This window comes from Danio rerio, chromosome 4 (genome assembly GCF_052040795.2).
Source record: "Danio rerio strain M-AB ecotype USA chromosome 4, GRCz13ab, whole genome shotgun sequence".
Lineage (NCBI taxonomy): Eukaryota > Metazoa > Chordata > Actinopteri > Cypriniformes > Danionidae > Danio > Danio rerio.
In genome coordinates this window covers 6,893,108-6,915,776 of record NC_141024.2, presented here as the reverse complement: position 1 = coordinate 6,915,776, position 22,669 = coordinate 6,893,108, and the positions used below count along the sequence as shown (strand labels likewise).

At 39.6% G+C, this 22,669-nt stretch overlaps 1 protein-coding gene and 1 long non-coding RNA gene across 8 annotated transcripts in view; one reads left to right on the top strand and one right to left on the bottom strand.

Annotated features, from left to right (window-relative positions):
• The window catches only part of foxp2 (forkhead box P2), a 149,877-nt gene that overhangs the window by 79,613 nt on the left and 47,595 nt on the right, over positions 1 to 22,669 (top strand).
• Positions 3,019 to 22,669, bottom strand: part of LOC141381570 (uncharacterized) — a 71,124-nt gene continuing 51,473 nt past the window's right edge. The window contains exon 3 of the long non-coding RNA XR_015482539.2: positions 3,019 to 5,345. This is a non-coding gene — a long non-coding RNA (uncharacterized LOC141381570). The remainder of the gene's footprint in view (positions 5,346 to 22,669) is intronic.

The window sequence follows — 22,669 nt, the reverse complement described above, 5'->3', positions numbered from 1 at the left end:
TTTTATAAGCCAAACTTTAATATTAATACACAAAGTCATGTCCAGATGCACAAGACGATGTTGATTTTATACATAAATATAATTTTTCCCCCTGCTAACAGGGATTGTTACAGGAAGCGGTGTGTAAGTCGCTGGCCCGGTGTAAAAATGACAGCAATTAACCCGACATTTTAGCTTGAGGAGAATTTAAGATGAGACTCCTGACAGCCAGTGTCAGCCATATTTTCCTCGTCTTCTCCAGGTGTACGAGCAAATGAAATTGGAGGTAGTAGGAAAGGAGGGAGGGGGGGAATCGCTGAAAGCGAATCACCTCAGTAAGACTTATTTCTTTCACAACGCTTACACCTGGAAAACAGACCATACACAGAAGCCAAAAAAGCAGCATGCTAATTGATATTCAATGAGTCTGACTCCATCATCACCCCACAAACACATTAACGCACACGCACATGGAGGTGGGGAGGAGAGGCGTCTCTAGGGGTCCATTGACTGTCATTCAGCAAGGGGGAAAGTAACAAAGTAACGCCGAGACGCCGCACAAACACATCCAGTCTGGCTTTCGTCTCCCCCCGCCGTCCACCGGGAGCTGCAGCGAGTGCAACGTCTTCAGGCAGGGCGATGACGCTTTTTTCGCCGCTCATCAGCCAAATAAAAGCCCCTCTGATGCAAATAGCGCTTTGCCCTTGAGCATAATTTAAAGCAGTAATCACCCCTGGAGTCTCTACCGCCGCAGATAGCGAAAGCGAGGTGACTGTCTCATTTACACTCCAGCACAAAGAAGCTCATTAGCTTTATCACACCGGCCTGAGACTCCTCCACTACAGTGTGTAAATAACACACACACACACACACACATACACTTACTGTTTCAGCAGAGACATGTTTTATAGAGATCAGGCATTAGGAACTAAATAAACTGCATTATCGGTGACTTTTATTACTCATGTTTTGACATATTGAGTTGTGCAGCATCTATCTCTGACTTCTTTTACATTGATAAATTTATTTATTTTTTCTTCAGTTTCTTAGACTTAAAAATAAACTAAATTGAGGTTTTGCACTTTTTTGAGCTCTGAAATATCCCCCAACATTTGTCTGTCTGTAAAAATTCTGTAGTTGAAGAAATACGGTGGCACTACTTTTTATGTTTATAAGAAGAATCAATAGTAAACATCATTTACACAAAGAAGCTTTATCTGTAGCTTTACCGCACCGGCCTGAGACTTATACACTACAGTTTGTAAATAACACACACTTTCAGTTTCACAAGAGACACATTTCATAACGATCGGGCAATAGGAACTAAATAAAATGCAATATCTGAGACTTTTACTGCTCCAGTTTAAACATATTGAGCTGCGCGGCATCTTTCTCTGACTTTTCCATCGGTCATTTCCCATTTATTTATATTTTCTTGCAGTTTTGTTTTACAATTTTAAGCTTTGAAATGTGTTTCAATAATATTACAGATATTTGGCTGCCCATATGAACCTTATAATGGAAGAAATATGGCGGCACTATTTTTGCATGTCCATGAAAATAATCAATGTTACACTTAATTTACATAAAGAGGCTTTATCACAACAGTATGAGACTCTTAAATACAGTGTGTAAATAACACACATATACTGTTTCACCAGAGCTACACTTAATAAAAATCAGCACTACAAACTAAATAAATTGCATTGTTGAGGACTTCTACAGTTACAGCTTTGCATCTCACGATGACTTCAAGATGTAACTCCTCTTTTCCATGTGATTTTTCCTATTTTCTGTTATTTTTTTTCTGAAGTTTCCCTACATTTATAAATGAAGCAAATCTACAACAGCTTTTACACTTTTAATTTCATTAAAATAACATTTTAAGAGATATTTGGCTGCTCATAAGTTATTTATTTATTATGGACTGTCCATAATTAGCTTCTAATGGATGGAATTTGGCAGCACTGTTCATTTTTAATGTTATAAAGAAGCTCATTAACTTTATCTCCACTTTACTTCTCCATTACAGTGTGTAAACACCACACACAGTTTCACCGGAGACATATATTTTAGAAAATAACACTTCTAGCATTGATATATAGAGCCAGTGCTGTTGCATCTCACGACAAGACTGCAAGATACACAATATTACTCCACTTCCCCCCACACTTTCTTAAATTTAAAGATGAACTAATTCCAGGTTTTACCTCTTGACATGTTTAGAGACATTTGCAAAACCTTGGCTTTTCATACAAACCTTGTTATAGAATATGGTCGCAAACTTAATTGCCAAACACATCCTATTTACACTCTAGCATGAAGACACTTATTAGCTTCATCACTGCAGGGTGTAAATCCCACACACTCCTACATGTACCATTCACCAGAGCCACATATCATAAAGATTTGCACTAGAAACTCCATCAAATGCATTGGCGATGACTTTTACAGTTGCAGCTTTGACATATAGAGCCGCGCAGCATCTCGCGATGACACTGCAAGATATAAGCCTCAGCATGACGGATCGGCGTCCCCAGACAACACTGGCCATTATTCTGTTATCGTCACATCCTGCGACTGGTCATTTGTGTTTAGGCCGCATAACATGTGGCTGTATGGAATTTACAGTGCGCCTCCAGTAGTAACTCCATTTCCCATCGGCCTCTCCAGAGACCAGGCGAAATGTCAAGCCGTGGCTTTGAAAGAGAGATCGAGCGAGGAGGGGGAATAGAGAAAGAGAGAGAAAGGGACAGGGTGTTATATCTGCTGGTAACAAACACTTATGAACATTACTCATGCTTGGGTGACCAGAGACACAGAGGTCAAAGACACAGGTGAAACACATATTCAGCGTTGGACATTTTAAGGATACATGGGAGGTTTTTTTTAATGTTATAGTAATTTTACCTTACTAGTAGGGATGTTTCGATCAGGTTTTTTTGCCCTCGAGTCATTTGATATTGAGTATCTACCGATACTATAACTCAATCTGATACTACATATTCATACAAAAAGAATAAAGCGAAGAAACAGATCCAGGGTGTTCCTTATTGTTTATTTAATTCACCTTATTTTAACATTCAACAAAAAACAGAGCACTTCTGTGAGGTAGCTTGAACAATCAAGTAATAAATAACACAAATTCTTCACTATTGGACTTTAGTGCAACTGTAAATCTAATATAAAAACAAACCGCACATCAATTTAAAATACTCAGCAGGAAATCCCAAGTTTACATATCTTACAGTTTGCTCTGGCAATGTTGTCGTCATCAACTTAATAATACCTCCAGACCGCAGACATGCTCGCTCTTTCCGCTTCAAGCTGCTTCCGTGTTCTACTTTGCAGGCATTTAACCAATAGTTATGCTCATGCTGCACACGTTGCTGTTTTTTGTGTGAAGTCAAGAAAGAGGTCTAACTCTGCGCCACCGTAAAACTATAGATGTGTTCAAAAATAAGGAATCCTGATCGCGAGTCTCAAACTGCGTGATCAGGTGATTAGATCTGGACATCCCTACTTAATCATGCTTATGAATTGTCTTCATATAATTGTTTAATCTATACAATGTTATTTTATTTAAACTTTTTTTTATTTGTTTGATTTTCTGGATTTACGAATGAATTTTTTTGTTGAATAAAACTTATTGTTTGGTTTTGGTTTTATTCTGTGAACCTCTAATGATATTTCTTTTTTGAATTATATATTTTTATTTTGCTTTTAAAAAAGTTAACAATACAGAACATCGAAACTAGACAGCAAACAAGCTAAGGTAAAACCTACACACACAGTATGTAAAAGTAAATAAGTTAAATACAAATAAATAAATTAAAGATTCAGTATAAACCAGTAGAGAAAAACTGTCAAATCAAATCATGTGGTGCTGTTTTAATATTATTCAAAAGTGGATTCCAAATCTTTTGAAATAATTCACCCTTTCCGCTCAAAGAATACGTGATCTCTGATGGTGTACAGTCGCAAACTTCTGACATCCAATTGGTACATCAATGACTGTTTTCCATTTTGAAGCAATGCATTTTTTAGCTATTGTCAGCAGCATTTCAGTAAGCTTAATAGGATGATTATGCTGGAGGTTAGAATTTGTATAACTGCCCAATAAACATATCTCTGAATCCAATGAAAAGTCAATGAGTCTGTGAAATGATATTGCATACTTGTACCCACAACACTTTCATTTTAGGGCACAACTGAAGCAGAGCGGAGAAATACTGATTTTAAATTTGAGTGATCTGCATGGAGTATGTTGCAACATGTTAGCTAAAATGCTGTCATATACAGCTTTCGCTTGCTTTAAAAAGTTGGCAAGTTTACAAACATTATTATATTCATATTTAAACAAGATTGTCAATATTTTACCTTAATAGTTCATGGTATTTTTATTGGATTTTTTAAAGCGAGAAGGATGAGGGCGAGTGGCTTATTGAGAAATTGTTTGAGATTTCCTGCATTCTGAGTCACCCTGACCTGCACAGTGCACCACTGCTCAATGTGTTAGCACAGAGGCTAACCATTAGGCCATGACTCTAAACCAGCTGCTTGTGTTTAGCAATTACGTTTAACCTCTTGTGTGTAAATAAAACTCCAGCAGTCAGCCGGTCAAGATCAATGACCACTTCACATCTCATTTCCTGCTGGTTTTTGTGATGTTTCCTAACCGGTCTGCCTGTGGAAATTAACAGCGCTGAAATCTATATCAACCCTCAGGGCAGAAGCCTCCACTAGAGTGGCGTACTTTAACTGTGGATTATGTCATCAGATCACTTGTTTAAGACTGTGGAGCAGGTGCTTATGGGTAGTGTAGTTCATCGCTCAAACCGTTGAACCGAAAACTAAAATTCTCTTCCGAAGCAGGTGATTCAAAGGAAAGGCCTCCAAGAGCACGGTGCATTCAGAGTCAACTTTAACTGGAAAGCAATAAAAACAGGGTGAGGAAACTGGAGCATCCTGAACCTCATCCTCCCAGTATCTCTGACAGCCTATGACACCACAAACCATTTAACAGAGCTTAAAATGCTCACATATGCAGATGCCCGGCGTCTTAAGCTGACAACCAAGAGGCAGGATTTTCTAGAAGGCAGCTTTGGAGCCTTGTGAATTTAACAAGCATGTCTAGTATTACAGTTTCTCCCCGGTTTATCCATGAATAGTAACAAATCAGCCTGTGAAACGCCTGCCTGGGGATGTTTGTATGTGAAGGTTTTCCGGAACAAATATTAAAATGATGTAAATCTGGTTAAGGAGTTGCCAGAGCCGTTCCCTCTCCCCGTTCCTCCCTCCATTTGCTATGCACAAGGTAGTCAGATGTTGCCACTCTTCCACTTGAATATTTGAATTCCATAATGCTGGAAGAGAGAGAGAGAGAGAGAGAGAGAGAGATCATATGAGTGGCGTCTGGCCTGGCTCATAGCTCACTGCCCCCAGACACTAAATGCATATGTAAGAGACCCTCTCAGCTTGCAGCTCTTCAGGGCTTTTCAACAAATGCTGTAAATAAGCTCAGCCTCAGTTCGCAAATACACAAGAGGCTTTTCAAACGCATGCACATGTCACTTAGCTTGGGCTTGCAGGCTTTCTCGGTGGGTGTTATTTCTGGGGGCTCGTCCGGGACTTTTTTTTTTATCTTTTAAGTGTAGGATCGATGTTATATCCATTTTTTGTCACTGTCAGTTCGGTCTAAACATCTCCATTATGAGCTAGAGTAATGTTAGCCACATTGTGGCACACTGTGCATGAGAGGGATTGAGCGAACGCCACGATAAGCAAATGCCGTCGTCGTATGCAAAACATGAATTAAGGTTGTGTGTGAGGCTTCATGCTTGATTTGACGCTAAGCTGATATTGCTTTCACGCTCAAATCTTCCAACGCTACTTCATTTCAATTGAAATGTGATTGTTATTGCTGGAGGTATTTACCAGGAGTTATTTGATGCATGAATTTGCCCGCTAGGTATTTCCTCAGTTGTGTGGCAACAATGGACGCTTGCCTCGGTTTGACTGTGGTTGTTTGAGCAGAATCAATTGCTGCTAAAGCAATTAGCATCGTGGTTATGTGTGATATACTTCACTTTGTGTACACAAGTTATTGTTTGTGCCAAGCATGGATTTCTATTTAGCGTAGCTCGTAGTGCTTCTAACAGTCAATGTAATTGTTTAGTTATTATCAGAAGTGTTGTTAAGGCAGCGATGATGCTTTAGGGATGTTCATCAAAGCATAACAAGAGGGAGAAAAGGCAGGGGGGTGTTCTCATGGTCAAACTAAGAGAACGACATTGTGATGAATTTTCTTGTTAGGAGAAATTACGCCCACTAAGTTGAGCTACCTCAGCATGAAATTGAAAAAGAGGCATTTCTTGGCCATTTCCATTCTTGATTCAATGAAAGATGTAGATTAGATGTCAGGAACAGGGGGGCCTACAAAAGTATGACTTTGTTCACGCTAGGTTTGCGGAATAAACCTTGTAAAATGGCATATAGGCCCGTCACAGGGTTTGTTTACGGGAACGAGTGCAGTCAGGCAGTTAGCCAGCTGATTATAGCAGATACATGGCGTGTGGATACAAAGTGCTGACGTGTTTGCGTGAACGCGTATGTTTATCGGCACATTGCATGCATCTTAATCACCGCACGTCTAGGGTTGTGTGTGTAACAATCCATAGCTTTTCGTAATCAGCCTGAAACCCTTAAACAGATCTGTCTCTCTGGCTGAAACGTTGACTGATAGGCGGCGTGTGTCAGGAGGGAAGATAACTCTACCCCAGCTCAGCTCACTCGAAAGGTCAGGCACGCACTGTAATTGGAATATTCACAAGACAAACGCTGCAGATCGCTGGCACACATAGCTGTGAGGGCCCGGGGCCCCAGCGCTCCGTCAGCAGGGAGGATTGACGGAGATGCATTGGCCCACCGCCGACTAGATGTAACGCTATTAACTCCGCTGATCTGAACGCTCATTGAGATGGGCTGGGAAGATCCATCACCCAGGCTGAATGGACTAGCTGCCCACCGCAAACTAATGACAGTTGAGCACTCAGGTAAATGGACTGAAAACAATAGTTTGTCTTCACCTGGAGTGGCTCGTGCTCTTGTAACCTGGTTCCATTTGGCGGGGATCATTTTTCCTGCGCTATTGAAAAGCGATAAAGTCTGAGGACAGTTTTTAAGCTTCCTTCAGCTGGAGGAGAACCACATATTGTTCCACAACATGCCGTCTGTGGTTAGTTGAGTGGTAATCAGGGTTTGGGCTTTACACTGAAGGTCACAAAGGGGCCAGTCAACCTTGTGGGAAACACAAGAGCTTGTCTTAGACCACACACACATAAGCTCAGACAAATACTATTGACTTTTAGAGTGCTGCCAGGAGGGAGACTACTAGGTGATATATTTACATGCACTATTACCCAGAAAAGGATGGAATTACTTGTATTGTTTTAATTATAATAGCATCAGCGTTACTATATTATCTACATATACACCTACTAGAAATGTATTGCATTTTTGGAATAAAAGAGAAAGCTTTTTACATAATTTAAGGATCTGGATTAAATGATTACAATAATTATTGCGATGTGCTGGGCGTCACGGGGGCGCAGTGGGTAGCACGATCGCCTCACAGCAAGAAGGTCACTCGTTTGATCCTCAGTTGGCATTTCTGTGTGGAGTTTGCATGTTCGCCCCGTGTCGGCGTGGGTTTTATCTGGTTGCTCTGGTTTCCCCCACAGTCCAAAGACATGTGCTGTAGGTGAATTGGGTAAGCTAAATTGGCTGTTGTGTATGTTTCTGAATGAGAGTGTATGGGTGTTTCCCAGTGATGAGTGATGATGGCTAAAACATTTGCTGGATAAGTTGGCGGGTCATTTTGCTGTGGCGACTCCTGATAAATAAAGGGACTTAGCTGAACAATTATACTACATAGGCTTAATATTCCTCTTCCGACTTCTTCTGAGAGTCTACCTCCTAGACCAATCATACTACAAACACCAAACTTACTCCAAACCTTCAAACTGCTCTGACTCAGGTTGTTGTATCTTTTAAAAACTGCTCCGACATACAGTTTTCCGAAAACTGACCTGGAAAATTCTGAGAAGTCTCATTGGCTTAACATTAGATGAAACTTTGTGACCTGATAACTTTCCACCAGACTGTCATACAGACTTAAGATTGGGCTCATTTAACTCTGACTACCAATCTGCCAATCACTGATGACCTTACTAGCCACGCCCTATCAAGCACTTAAGGCACCTTAGCAACTGTCCCATAGACTTCTATTGTAAAAATCTGCCATTGACTTTACATTGGATTGGACATACCAACTCATTGTAACAAAATACCGATCCATACTAGAAACATACTAATAATATACTCATCATACTAGAAACATGCTAATCCATACTACATTCATGCTAGCAACATGCAAGTTATAATTGTTGTACCTCAGATTTGTCATGTTTTGACAATAAAAGAGAATTCTAAATGAACAATTAACAGTTTAGAGTAAAGTCAGCTTTTAAACTTGAAAATCAAAATTTACTGTGATGATTATCAATATCCACTGATATGAGTGAAATTATTTTGATTACCCTAATGCAATATACATATATATGTTTATTTCGAATTACTTTTGTATAACATATATATATATATATATATATATATATATATATATATATATATATATATATATATATATATATATTTCACAATTACATTTAGTCAGGGTTAATTAATTAATAATAAAAAATAAAAAATTAATAAAAAATTAATAAAAAATTAATAAAAAAGTGCTCATGTTGGCAATGAAAGTTTATTTTTAGTAAACTTAAATAGATGACACCATCATCTCATTCACTCATAATGTTAATGTTACCACTTGCATCAATCGTAAACCGTGCATCTGCATGATACTCGCTTAGTTTGTTTTTATCGCAGTCGTGTGTATTGCATTTCGACACTCTGCACAAACACTTGTTTTATCAATGAGACTGAGAGATTGGCGTCTCTCTCTCTTTCCCCTTCAGCGGAGAGAGTCTACACTTTGCCTCTAGCTGTGTACTCTTCAGCCTGAGCCTCTTAATAAGTTCTTGTCAACAAACGCTATGCCCAAACGGCATACAAGTCCGTTTCGCTTGCCCTGACAAAAGCTCTGTGCTACTCTTTTCCTTCTTTTTTCCTCCGGCCTCAATATAAATGAAGTGTGGCGTGTGCTCTCTCTCTCCTTCTCTCTCTTGCCCCTGAATGCAACATTTATAAAGAGGTATTCCTCCAACCGTGTGACGCTCAGTGGCGTGGAACTGCGAAAAAGAGATGGATCATAATCACTTGGAAAAGAAGCCAAGTGCATCAAGGAAGTGGGGACTCGTTCGCCGGCTCACTCTTCCTTTATTTCATCCGCCGGCCCGCACGTGTTGACGGTGTAAGTGAAAAGCAGCCTCCGTTCTCGCTTGTGGCTCTGTGAGGAAGCCAGATAAAAGACCCTGCAGAGTCACCTTATCTAAACCCAGATGATATACAGCAGTTGAAAGCAAGGGCTTTACCAAAGCCGGTCGTTGAGAAGCAGGCAGAGATCGAATTTCAGAGGTAAAGAAACCAGACAGAGATGTGCAGGAACAACGTCTGAGCTCCCAGAGAGAGATAGAGGAGCTTTCACAACTGATCTGTGATACCTCTACGTTTAAGCGTCTTTAAAAGTGAATCGCAGGAGATTAGATGACACCAGGTTTCACGTTCTGGTGTTCATTCAAGGCATTCTGGGTGCTTGTTTCATGGTTTTCTAGATGGCTCAAGTTAAAAGAGCCTATATAAGGCATAATCTCATGCCTTTACATTACTTTTTTGTGTTTTTATTGATTTTTTATTGTGAATTATCATTACATCCTTCTTTTGCCATTCATTAGGCACAAAAATTTGTTTATTGGCTTAGTTTTTCCCTTAATTATAAGTGATTACAGCTAATTTTGGTGTAAATGTAGATTTTGAGTTCTTTTAGTTAGTTCTTCTAGTTAGTTAGTTAGTACTTCTAGTTAGATTTTATAGCACATTTTTACAACACAACGTTGCCCAAAGTGCTGAACACAATCAATACTGATTACAATAAGTGCTTCATCCCATACATAACAATTAAAACATAAGACAAACCCCTCAACATTAAAAAGGCTCAAATGCTACAGAACAAAGATGCAGTTTCAGAAGCTTTTTAATAACAGATAGAGTTGGAGCACGTCTAATGTGGGGTGGAAGCTTATTCTAGAGTTTTGGGGTGATAACAGCAAAAGCCAGATCCCCACTTCACTTAAGCCTGGTTTATACTTTTGCCTGGCACTGCATCGCATACCTCCACTGACTGCGCGTGCACCTCACGAAACGGACGAGGCTTTTATACTTGACGCGTTCGGCTTTGTGATATTGTTTAAAAACGACAGGGGGCTGTCAAAAGGAACCCACCGTAAAGTCAGACAGATAACCATAGAAGTAGGAAGTTTCCGGAACTACGTCATTAATCTCTTATCATTAATATCGTTCAAGATTTTTAAACTAATTATTTTTAGTATTTTTATTAATTATTTTAATGACTCTAAAGATTAGAGACCATTCAAGATTTTTTAAATCAAACTTTGATGCATCACGTGCTTTTGTTCATATGTTGGACAGTTTTACCTATTAAAGTTTATTAAAATATTACTGACAACAGAACATGGGTTGCTCTACAAATATATTTTATTATAGAAAGAGTAAACCATTATCACCAATAAAGAGCAAAACAAAACTGTATATTGTAAACCAACAGGTTAAAATATTCTTTTTTCACTTATCAAAGAAACAATTTGTTCCTTAATTATAGTTTTGTAACTATTAAATTATTTTAAATTCAAAATGAATGGTGAAAAACACATTTCTGTAATTAAATAATCTGTTTTGGCTTTAGCAGATTTATCCCTCAGGTTGTTCCAAACTTTTACAAAAACGTTCCTTCCTCACTGCTGTTGCAATTTGTAGCCAAGAATTGTTGTCCATCTAGTTATCGCTATTATCATGCATGGACATATCATAAAGATGCCTGTACAGTCGTGCTGTTTAAGACAAAATCTCTTGAAAATGATTATTATTCAACTCAAATGAAATGCGACACCGCGTGAACGGTTTGCTTGAGTCTCCGAAAATTTTGTGCGCTCCGCCGGCCGAAATCATGTCGCGCACACCCAAAGCTCCACAACACTGCGATGACATCACATTCACAAACTCAAGCAAACTAGCGGAGGTGTCGAGTAAAAACCAGGCTTTAAACAGGGACAGAGAGAGTAAACTGATCAGAATACCTTAGTGAGCTACCAGGATTATAGACAGATAGTGCCAGACCATTTAAGGATTTAAAGGGATGGTTCACCAAAACATACAAGTTTTGTCACCATTTACTTCACTAATCAAACAAATCTGAGTTTCTTTTAACACAAACACAACCTGGAAACCTGTAATCATTGACTCCGATGGTGTTTGTTTTTCTTATGAGTCAAAAAGGTTTGGAACCACTTCGGAGGCAAAGACAATAATAAGTAAAATTTCATTTTTGGGTGAACTATCCCTTTCATTTAATATTTATTTTTATTTTTATAACAACTTTAATAGTAAAAAACACTTGACAAAATAAAATTGCATTTGTTGAGGCAAATAAAACATCAGAAGTACAAGAGGTAATCTCATCTTGCAAGCAGAAAGCTCTGAATTATTGAGGCCTGAATATTCTCCTCAACAAACTTTCTGATTTCGAGTATCGTTCATGTTCGCACCACAAATGTTTATACTCCAAAGTTTAGAAAAATGGTTGGAAATGTGTGTAAGCATAAGCAAAAGCGACGCTCCTCTTAGCAAAAGCAACAAATTTGAGTGGAAATTGTTCGTTTTTCCCTCACACCCTTTGCAGTTCTGGATTTCTATGGGATACAGATGTTGTTTTCAGTGTGGGGGCCCCTGCCGTCTAATTCCCTCCACAGGTTGCTGGCGATACTGTAAACTATTATACGTGCTCCGGTGCAAAAAAGTGTGGCGTGGATTTTGCGAGAACCATCCATAACCGTGTCTGCAGGAGGCGGGAAGCGTATGAATGTTTGTGGTTGCAGTGAACGGTGGAAGCCGACTCTGTTTGGCCTGTTATTGCTGGCACCGTTTCCCCAACAAGGGCCATGCGCTCTCACACACGTACGGACAAACGCACACATCGCTGTTGTCTGCACACGCACACACACCCTGATGGGCCGGACAGACTCATGTTTTGTCTCCTCGCACTTGAAAAAATAAGTATGAGGTTACACAATGAAGCAGATCTCTGTTTTCTCTCTCCCTCCCTGTCGTAAATGCCCGGCTTTTCTGGGCTAGAAATGAGCGAATTCATCTCGAATCCACCAGGGAGGGCTGAGCTATGCCTCCTGTGTTTACAGTGGCAGAAAGTTAATATAAATTTTCATCAGAAGGGGAAGTTTACACATACGATTCTATTTGTCCTTCATTATTAGCACCTGAGACTGGGCCGGGAGAGCATAATTGTCTACAGACACAGGCCAAATAGATGCAAGGGGAAGGCAAATAAGCGCACCCCAAAATAATTTTATGGTTGTATGTTACAATCTCTCTCCATGGGATCCTTAATCTAGAAAATCAATAAACAAGAAGCGAGCGAGGGGAAGACGGGGAGATGTGAGGCGAGGAACGACGGGAAGCGCGGAGGAAAGAAGAAAAAAAGCCGGAGAAGGAATGAAAGGAGAAAAAGAGAGAGCCCGGCTCACAGAAGCCCATTGTTCTGCCGGTTAGCTCGCGCTTGGCCCTGCAGCTGAGGAGCGTCTCCACGGACCGGCCCGCGAGCTGCACACACCGCTGATTTATTGAGTCATACATAAAAACACTCATTATTCCCACATCCTTTTCTCTTGTCTGAGAAGTATGGCGTTTGGCTGAGGAAAAACACTGTGTGTATCCACAATAACTGAGATCTCTCTCTCTCTCTTTTCTTCTTCTCGCGGTCTCGCTCTGCTCATTTTTTATTTGTGTCGGCTGCTGGAATGGATGCTGAGCGTACACAGCTCATCCTTACTGGACATGTTGTGTCTTGGGCTGTTTTCCCCACTCGAGTCCTTTTCAAAGAACTAATCTCAGACCTCACAAGTCAGAGACGTTTATTTGTTATATGCACACACATATGGATCATTGGCGGACTATTGCTTGTGTTAAAAGAGAAAAGTGGTGAACCAACGCTGAAGTATAACACAAGCAACTTAAACTGGAAGATCCTTATCATTTAAAGTCATGATAAAAGCACTAATAAGTGGGTTTAGAGATAGATTGAATGGAAAATTGATTACATTTGTCAGTCTACATGCATTCAAATGGTATATCGGCACATTTTAATTCTTACTGGTCGCACTTTAGTTTTGGTATTCTTCACATTACTCTTATCGTTCTTATAAACACCTATCATCATCCTCTAAAACAGTGGGGAGTCTTAGTACAATGACCAGGGGTCGCTTGGTGATTTTCAAACCTCAAATAAATTGTATTAAACTATTAAAATTACTATATGGTATCTATAACCCACAGAGGATAGTTATTAGTTACAATAAAAAAACAACAACAAACAAATAAAAATCTATCAGCCTTTCAATGGTTTTTCCATTGGATTGCGATGCCTGGGGTGTTTAGATTAACCACACAGCAATAGCATCAGCTGCAGCAGATTGATTTTATAGGGCCAGGTTAAACTTTCTGACAACCTCTATGGTACTCGAATACATTAAAAGTTATATGTTTGAGGTTAATATTAAATTAAATTAATAAATGATTATAAAAAAATGATATGTTTATTAGACTTAGACTTGGCGTTATGCTCATCATTATATAGGCCTATAGCAACGTGTTTTTATTGATAACCTTCTTCGAGAAAAATGGGGGTCGCAAGTCACTGACATTGTTATTTTGGGGGTCAAAAAAATTTGGCAACCCCTGCTCTAAAATACATCAGATATGATTAAATTCTTGATTTTCTTCTTATTATTTTTATTCATTTTGCGTAGTCTCTATTTCAGAGGTCGACACAGTGGAATGAACCAACAACTATTCTATGTTTTATGCAGGGGATGCCCTTCCAGTTTTTTTAGTTCAGCTATAGCGCATGTCTTTGGACTGGGGGGGAAACTGGAGCACCACGTCAACACGGAGAAAACATGCAAACGCCACACGGAAATGCCAGCTGGCCTAGACGAGGCTCAAACCAGAGACCTTCTTGCTGTGAGGCGACATTGCGAACCACTGAGCCACCATGCCACCCCTTTTTATTATTTTAGTATTATCAATTTCAATGACAATTTTCACTATCATGTATCAAAATGACTAAAAATAATCATATAAAATCATTTTTATTTTGGCCTAATTATAAATGGAGCTTGTTATTTTTTTTTAACAATTACTGCATTTAATAAATTTGTCTTTTAGTGTAATAACAATAATTTACATCATCAATAATAATTATAATTTGTCAATTCAGTTGAATCACTTATACATAGTTATCTTTAACTTGTGTGAATATGATGGTGTGTGTATATCCTAATCACATTCTGTATCCTTACCATACCTGCTGTCTGAGGGGAGTCACTATAATAAAGGATCATTCTTTATGTATTTATTTTATTTTAATTTAACTCCATGTATATCCACCAAATTCAGTTGTTCGGAGGCCATCCAGACTCCCTGATAAGCCCTTTCTCACTGGCAACTGCTGCACTAACACAGATCACAGCCATGGATGACCTTTGATTTAAAAGCAGCTCTGTTCCACCCTTGTGTCAGTCAACTTTCCTCACAACAGAGGTTGGAACACTGTCCACAGACTGACCCACTGCCGTTGTGTGTCCAAACAGACCTTTAACATGCTCATCTGTCATTCACACTGACGTGCATGTGGCGCTCAACATGGAGACACGCCGCAGGCCTGTTATGTCCTCAGCGCACGTCTTGTTTATGAAATCCGTGCCTGAAGCGACGCTTTCTATTCATGAGTGGCCTGGCCCCTCATCAGACCCCTATGTCCTAAACACACTTACATAACAGATATGGTGTCAATATTTTGCCGTCGAGAGTGGGGGCCCTATCTTTGCACAGGCCTCGCAGACCACCGGCCAATCAGCTCTGTTTGTTTGTTCAGCTTAAACTGTTTGTCCTTTGTTTTCCGTGGGCAGCAGACTCCTGTCGGATTGATAAGGGTTGTGCTCTCTCGCTCTATCTCTTGTGTTGTTGTGCGTGTTCTCCATAGAGTTGACGTGTGCCCTCTGCAACAGGAGGACTGGAGATCTTCCGGTGCACAAAACTTCCCATGAAACGCGTGCTGAATTCTAATCTGGATATGTTTTTATGTCTTCAAAAATAATGGTTCACCCAAAACACCCTGATAATGTGGGTGTTGCTAAAAGGGATACAGCTCTGGCCGGACGTTAACAAGAATAATTTGGATTATTTGTTAAAAGGGGGGCCTATTAGGCTCTTTTAACATGATCTAAAGTAAGTGACTGATGTCTCTAGAGTGTGTATGTGAGGTTTCAGCCTAAATTATCGCACAAATAATGGTCTGCAACTCTTTCCACTTAAAGGCTGTGATCCTAATTGTCATTTTGGTGACTGTCCTTTAAATGCAAATGAGATTGTAGTCTTTTAAAAATAGGGCGGAGCTACAAATGCCTGTGTGTCAGCCTAGTGGCACTTTCAAAAACATTACTACAGTGTTATGCTAAGAAGGGAGAGATCGTCACTGGGGGGGCGGAGCTTTCCGCCTCTGATGACACGTACAAATGGAGAACGTCAATCAAAGTCTATCTGCAGACTGCTTACAGCAAGTGTGAGTATAAAATATACAATTAATACATTTTTACCATTAGAAGCTGGTTATATTCACACACTGTTGCCACACAACTGTGTTAAACCCTTTATTAAAGTGATTTTTGCATAATAGAGCCATTACATTAATGTTTATTAAAGTTTATTGCTACTCCAACCCTAAACATACCCTTACAGTCATTTAAAAATAGTCATTATTGCTGTACAGCAAGGATGTCCAAACATAGTTTAGCTCTCACTTCCTTCAACACACCTACCTGGAAGTTTCTAGTATATCTAGTAAGAGCTTGATTAGCTGGTTCAGGTGTGTTTAATTGTGGTTGGAACCAAAATATGTAGGACACCCCTGCTGTACAGTGTCACAAAAAATATGCTATGTTTATTTATACGCATTTAAAAAGTCTATTGCGTCCATATTTTACCACTTTCAACTGCTTTTCTGATGGGAAAGTGTCTGTGGGTGGGTAATACTGCCAAATTTTGCACAATTTTCATATTGTACACAAAAAATACATATAATTAAAAGCATCAGATCAGTTAAAAAACATTGAATGTGGTACTTTATGCACTGACTAATGCAATTATAGATATTAATTTGTTTTGTTTCCAATCATCTCCTTGTAGGCCCACACATTTTATTGTTTTTAATTTTTACATGTTTTTACATGTATATGTGCTGTTGTGCTCATTTAATTCACTTAATTTAAGTATTTTGGAGCACTGAAAGTGATTAAGTATCTTTGAATGAAATAATTATGCTATATATAAGGATCGAGTATTGATGACGCAAAGGACCGATCATACGAAACACCAACATCCAAAGTTTTGAGACTTAAATCACGTCCTTGCGTTGAAAAGGGCACAAAGTGCACACTAAAGACTTAAACATGAAATAAAACATTCACAAAGCTGTGCCTTACGAAAAACACAAGCACGGCATGATGCAAGCTGCTGTTTGTTGAGAGTTAAGCAGCCATAGAAAAATCGCATTATATTTATATGTACCAAATATGTGTTTAGCAGCTGTTCAAGTGCATTTGAAAAGCAATCCGGTTGAACGTGTTTTCAACCAGCTCTGAATGTTGCCAAATGTGGACAAGCTCAAAACATTTCACACTATTCACATTCACACTTGTCCATTTGAGATCAGATCGATTAAAACGTATCTTAATACCAAGTGTGACGCATTTTCATCAAATATTGAAATAATTCTCCAACCAATCAGCTTCTTTTAGCTAGTTTTTCCTCACTGTAAGGCTTGCGTTGTCTTGTACTACACGAAAGCCTCATTGGCTTTAAAAAGCTTGAGGAGCGAAGATGTGTTTGTAATGATGTGCCAAGCTGCGACTGGCTGCTAATGCTTTTCATGCTTGTTTTAGCGCTGGGAACGTTGCAATGTATTCCTCATTACCCCTGCGTTAAGTCTAAACACAGACTGCCTGGTGAAAGGGGGTGAGAGAGTTGACATATGTTTCTTTCGCCTGTCTCTTTTTCTCTCCGCTGATCTCGGCACGGCTATTAACGTAGCCGAGGAACGCCTGTGTAAACATTCGCTCTTCTCTCCTCCGTTTTTGTATAATAGTGACCGGTATCGCCTTTCCCCCTCGACCTCGCTATCTGAAACCAATTACGGCTGATCCATTTGGGCAGAATGGTATTTTCATAAGGATTCGCAATCATGTGTTTGTGTGCGTGTCTGCCGTGTGCGCTTCATTGTACTGAATGTGCAAGTTTGTTTCTTTCTGTTCTCCCCTCCACCTCCTCCTCCCAGTCCTTAGAGATAGATATCAACATCAAATATGTTCCTGAGTGCCTTGTTATTTACGCTCCAGCCCGGGTTCTCCTTGAGCTCCTAGCTCTGAGGAATGTGATGCATTGTGCTGTTTATACAATGTGTGCATTAATGGATGGCAGCCTGCATTTCTTCTGCACGGCAACAAAACTTATAGGAGGAAGAAAAGCAAAGCAAGCTGCTTCCAGCCGTCCGGCGAAACTTCGGTGGTTGCTTTGCTTTTGTTGAATCTGGAAAGGACCTAATATGCCTTTGTGCTGCATTCTGGGAGTTTTTTTTTTCCACACAAGGGGCGAATATCAGTAATAACTTTATAATGCGGTGTTGGCACTAATAAGGAATGTTTTCGGAGTATGGCAGGACAAAATAATTCAGCTGGAAATATTATAAGAATAGTTTAGCCAGAATGCGAAAGTTCTGTCATCATTAACCTGTTATTTCATTGTCACTCTCCCATTTAAACTGAACTTAAAAGATGACTGAGATATAACAGACATGCGGTTTTGGAAATGTAAGTTATTCAGATCAGATTTTAGCTCTTTTGCTGAGTGTTTTCTCTATTGTATTTGGATCATTAGATCTGAATCAATGATTTAGGCCCGTTTTTAGTAAAGCTGATTTGTTAGTGGATTGGTTTGCTGCTTTTTATTAGACTAGAAGTGTAAGATGGCTTCAGAAAACCTGGACTAGAGGTCATTTGCAGTCATTTGGAGTGCTTGTCAGACAGTTTAGACTTCTGAGGCCTTTTTTGGGGGTAGAAAATACAGAACATTAGCCCAGTTCTTAAACAAAGCAGACAGATTCATTTAATGTGTTCCCAAAACCACTGTAAATGATTCATTTGAATCGTATCCATTAATTTGTTTGATTTTTCTTTGTCATTTTTGTTGCATTATATCACCAGCTTCATTATACTTACAATAAGCGTCCTATAATATTCCAAAAACCAGAGCCTGGTTTCCTTCGAGGTTTTTTTTTTCCTTCACTTTCATCAATTGGTAAAGTTTGTTCCTTGCCTCTGTCACCGCTGGCTTGCTTGGTTTGGTATTTGTGGAGTTGCGCATCGATGGATTTGCTCATCAGTGTTTGGACTTTCAGCAGTGAAAATTAAACCACACTAAACTAAACTTCAACTCTGAAAACTGGACTGACAGTTTCAATTTACAATAGTCTTCTATTTTCAGCTGCTTTGACACGATCTATATTGTAAAAGTGTTATAGAAATAAACATGAATTGAATTAAAACTTGCAGCTTCACTAGAAAAAGAATGCAATGTTTGAAATAACACAAGGATGAATGAATAATGACATGATTGGGTAAACTATCCTTTATTCCCATAACTGTCCTTTTAGTATGCAAAGTGGAGTTGATTACAATCCCCCACCTTCCCTGCTTTTCATGTTCGTATTGGAAAAACCATTAAATGTCTCCATCCATGTGCTCTGGGAAGCGCCACTCTCTTGACCTCCACCATGTATTGAATGACTTCTTTGACTTTGTCTTTTTATTCATCAGAGGACGGTGAGACGGTATTGATCGGGTCGCAGATAAACATTTCCTCCTGTTAATTGTTGTGCTAAAGCCATTAGCAGACCGCTAAAGCCACACAATCACAATCACCGCTTGGATGGGCGTGAAATCTCCCACAATTTAAAATCTCCTCCACGCAGTCCTGCTGATAATGACTTGGCAAGGGTACTTATAACTCACTCATGCATCCGGAAAAACCATAACTAATCGATAAATGCATCATTTAGAATGGGAAAATAAGGCACAATGAAGTGCGGAGACTTGCTCATTGCAAACTTTCAAACTTCTGATGTTATGTTCAAAGAGTTGGTGTGGTTTACACCAGGTATCAACATGCACTTTGGTTGATCAGATCACAGGTAAAGTAAGCATCATCAGGACTCCATCATTGAATGCTTTTTAAAACCATTCATTTTCTTTTCAGCCTAATCCCTTTGTTAATCAGGGGTCGCCACAGCAGAATGAACTGCCAACTTATCCAGCATGTGTTTTAAGCAGCCATACACTCTTGCATTCAAACATACACTATGGCCAATTTAGCTTATTCAATTCACCTTTAGACCATGACATTGGACTGTGGGGGAAACCGATGCACCCTGAGGAAGCCCATGCCAACACGGGGAGAACATGCAAACTCCACACAGAAGTGCCAACTGACCCAGCCGAGGCTCAAACCAATGACCTTCTTGCTGTGATGCAACAGTGCCCACCGTGTTGCCCTTAAATCCAATTTAAAGACTTATTTTTACTCACTATCCTTCAAGTGATGCATGCTTGTTATTTGATATAAATTTTAGATTTTTATTTTCATTCTATTTGTAATTCTAATTGGCTTTTTATCATTGTAAAACATTTTGGATTGGGCTACGGTCGTGTTACAATTGTGCTAATATTTTAGTCCATCTCTTTTGTCCACTTTTTGGAGGGGAAGGTCGTTACAAAAAGGTTTCCGAAACCTTTTCATTCAACATCCCATACTAGTGGAGGGATCTTCCCATTCCCATATGGACTGCGGATTCACTGGTATCATTCAAACGACAACTAAAACCCCATATTTTCAGAGAGCACCTGAATCCCAATAAAATCAAGACCCTCTATGCCACCTCATCACACAGCAACTAAAAATACTATAAATCCTGAGTGTGCCTTACACAGGTGAGGGGGATTAACAAACCACCTGTTAGAAACACACTCATTCGTCTCACTAGACACATTAACCGACAAAAACACTGTGCATTTATGAAGTGTGCTTCACAGAAAGTGAGTAAGAGAGAAGGTTTATTTACAGGTGAGTGGGTTTGACAAACCACCTGTCAAAAGACTTTCTCTCACACTCTCTCTCTCTCTCTCAAAAAAAAAATCTCTAAAACTAAAAAAATCTCTAAAACTAGCACTTCTTGTATGTATTGCCTCTTCTTGTTGAATCGCTAAATGCCTCCTCAATTGTAAGTCACCTTGGACAGTGTTTCTCAACCACGTTCCTGAACGCTCAGAAATAAAGGTATGCGAGCTGTCACTGGGGTGGTGCCTTTTGAAATGGTACAAATTTGTACATAAAAGGTTCATATTAATACCTCAAGGGTACATATTAGTACCTGAAAAGTACAAGAGAAAAGTACAAAAGTGTTCCTCTTAAAATTTTTAGGTACTAATATATACTTTTGAGGTACCAATATGGACCCATTAAGTACAAATGTGTACCTTTTGAAAAGGTACCATCTCAGTGACAGTTTGTGTACCTTTATTTCTGAGAGTGTGGGGGACCACCAGCTCTGCATGTTTTCCATGTCTCTTCAACCAAACACACCTGATTCAGATCATCAGCTCATTAGCAGAGACTGAAAGACCTGTAATGGGTGTGCCATGCAGTGGTGGTGGTCCTCCAGGAACGTGGTTGAGAAACACTGCTAAATGACTACATGTAAATGTAAAAGCAATGTGTTAAAAACTACTCCTGGAATTTATGACAAGCTCAAATCATTCCAGACCCTATTTAAAACTTTATTCAGCATGTTCTACCTTGCGATTAGATCATCAACGAAAATAGATTTTAATACCAGGTGTAAACAGTCCTAGAGTTTCCCTCCCGATCCCCCCCCACCACCACCAAACTTATCCAGTTAGACAGGTATACCACATTCAAAGCTCCAGACTCCGGTTGTCATCTTTGCATTTGTTGTTGTCGGTTCGGTTTGTTCAAAGACAGGACAGGACAGGGAACTGATTTGAAGTAGTCCAGCTCTCCTGCACAACCTGGTGTCCCCTGAAGTATCAGACAACGGCTGTGTGTGTGTGTGTGCATCAGAAGAGACAGATCGATGCTGTTAGGACCCAGCGCCACTGTGTTGTGTTTGTTTACCGGGAGCTCGGAGAGCCTGGCTCCTCACCGCACAGCCAGACAGACAGTGGCAGCTCCTCGCCCTGTCTCTTCATAATTGATCAGGGGGATGGCTGCCTTCCCAGCGGGTTAAGACGTGGCAACTTTTCCCCCTACCTCTTCCTCTCTTCCTTCGTCTCTCTCTCCTTCTCTCCCCCCTGTTTGCTCAGCATCTCAATGTACTAGTTCAAACATTGTTCTCACCAGCTGGCAGAGCAGTGCCATATGCACATCCTGTCAAGGCAGCTGTTGTCATGGATACTGGCAAGCACCAGGAAATAAAACAAGCCCTTGATTCTGCTGGAAGAAGTGTCACTCTTTATCTGAAGGAGTTTTTTTTTTCCTTCTTCGCACCCCTCGACCTTCGCTCTCCTATTCCCCGACAGATGAAACACATGTGAAGTTATTGTGTTGTTTATATTGCTTTATTTATTTCGTTGCTTGCTCCTTGTGTCGGGGCACCGAGGCCGTGTTCACAGAAGCGTTGTTCACTTCTGTCTCCGGTAGACATACAACTGCAGGAAGTAGAGAAAGAGTTGCTTTTCCCTTTTGATGGTGTGGATCAGTATTCTTGTAGATACATGAGGAAGACTGTAAGGTACATCATCTCAACCTACCTGGAATCAATCTGACATGTGTACGGTAACAAGTTTTAAAGATTTTTTACATTTTATGTGGATAAATAAGTCGGTGGTTGCTTGTGGAAAGGATTAGGGAAAATTGAGGAGGATCGTTTGTGTATTTCTAGCTGCTGATCTAGGTAAAGGGACCCTAGATTAGACTCGGGGCATGTATATAGGGTATGAGTTAATGTTGTTTAATCTACATGATGTAAGTCATTTGTTTAATCAGGTCATTTACACTAGACTACACCGTTATTACACTTAAAAAGAAAACTTTTTATGGCAAATTTTTGGGGAACCTGATTATGCAAAGTTTAATTCAATTCAGCTTTATTTGTATAGCGCTTTTACAATGTAGATTGTGTCAAAGCAGCTTCACATAAATGGTCATAGTAACTGGAAACAGTGTAGTTCAGTTTTTAGTATTTAAGTTTGATTTAAAATCATTACTGAGAGTTCAAACACTGAAGAGCAAATTC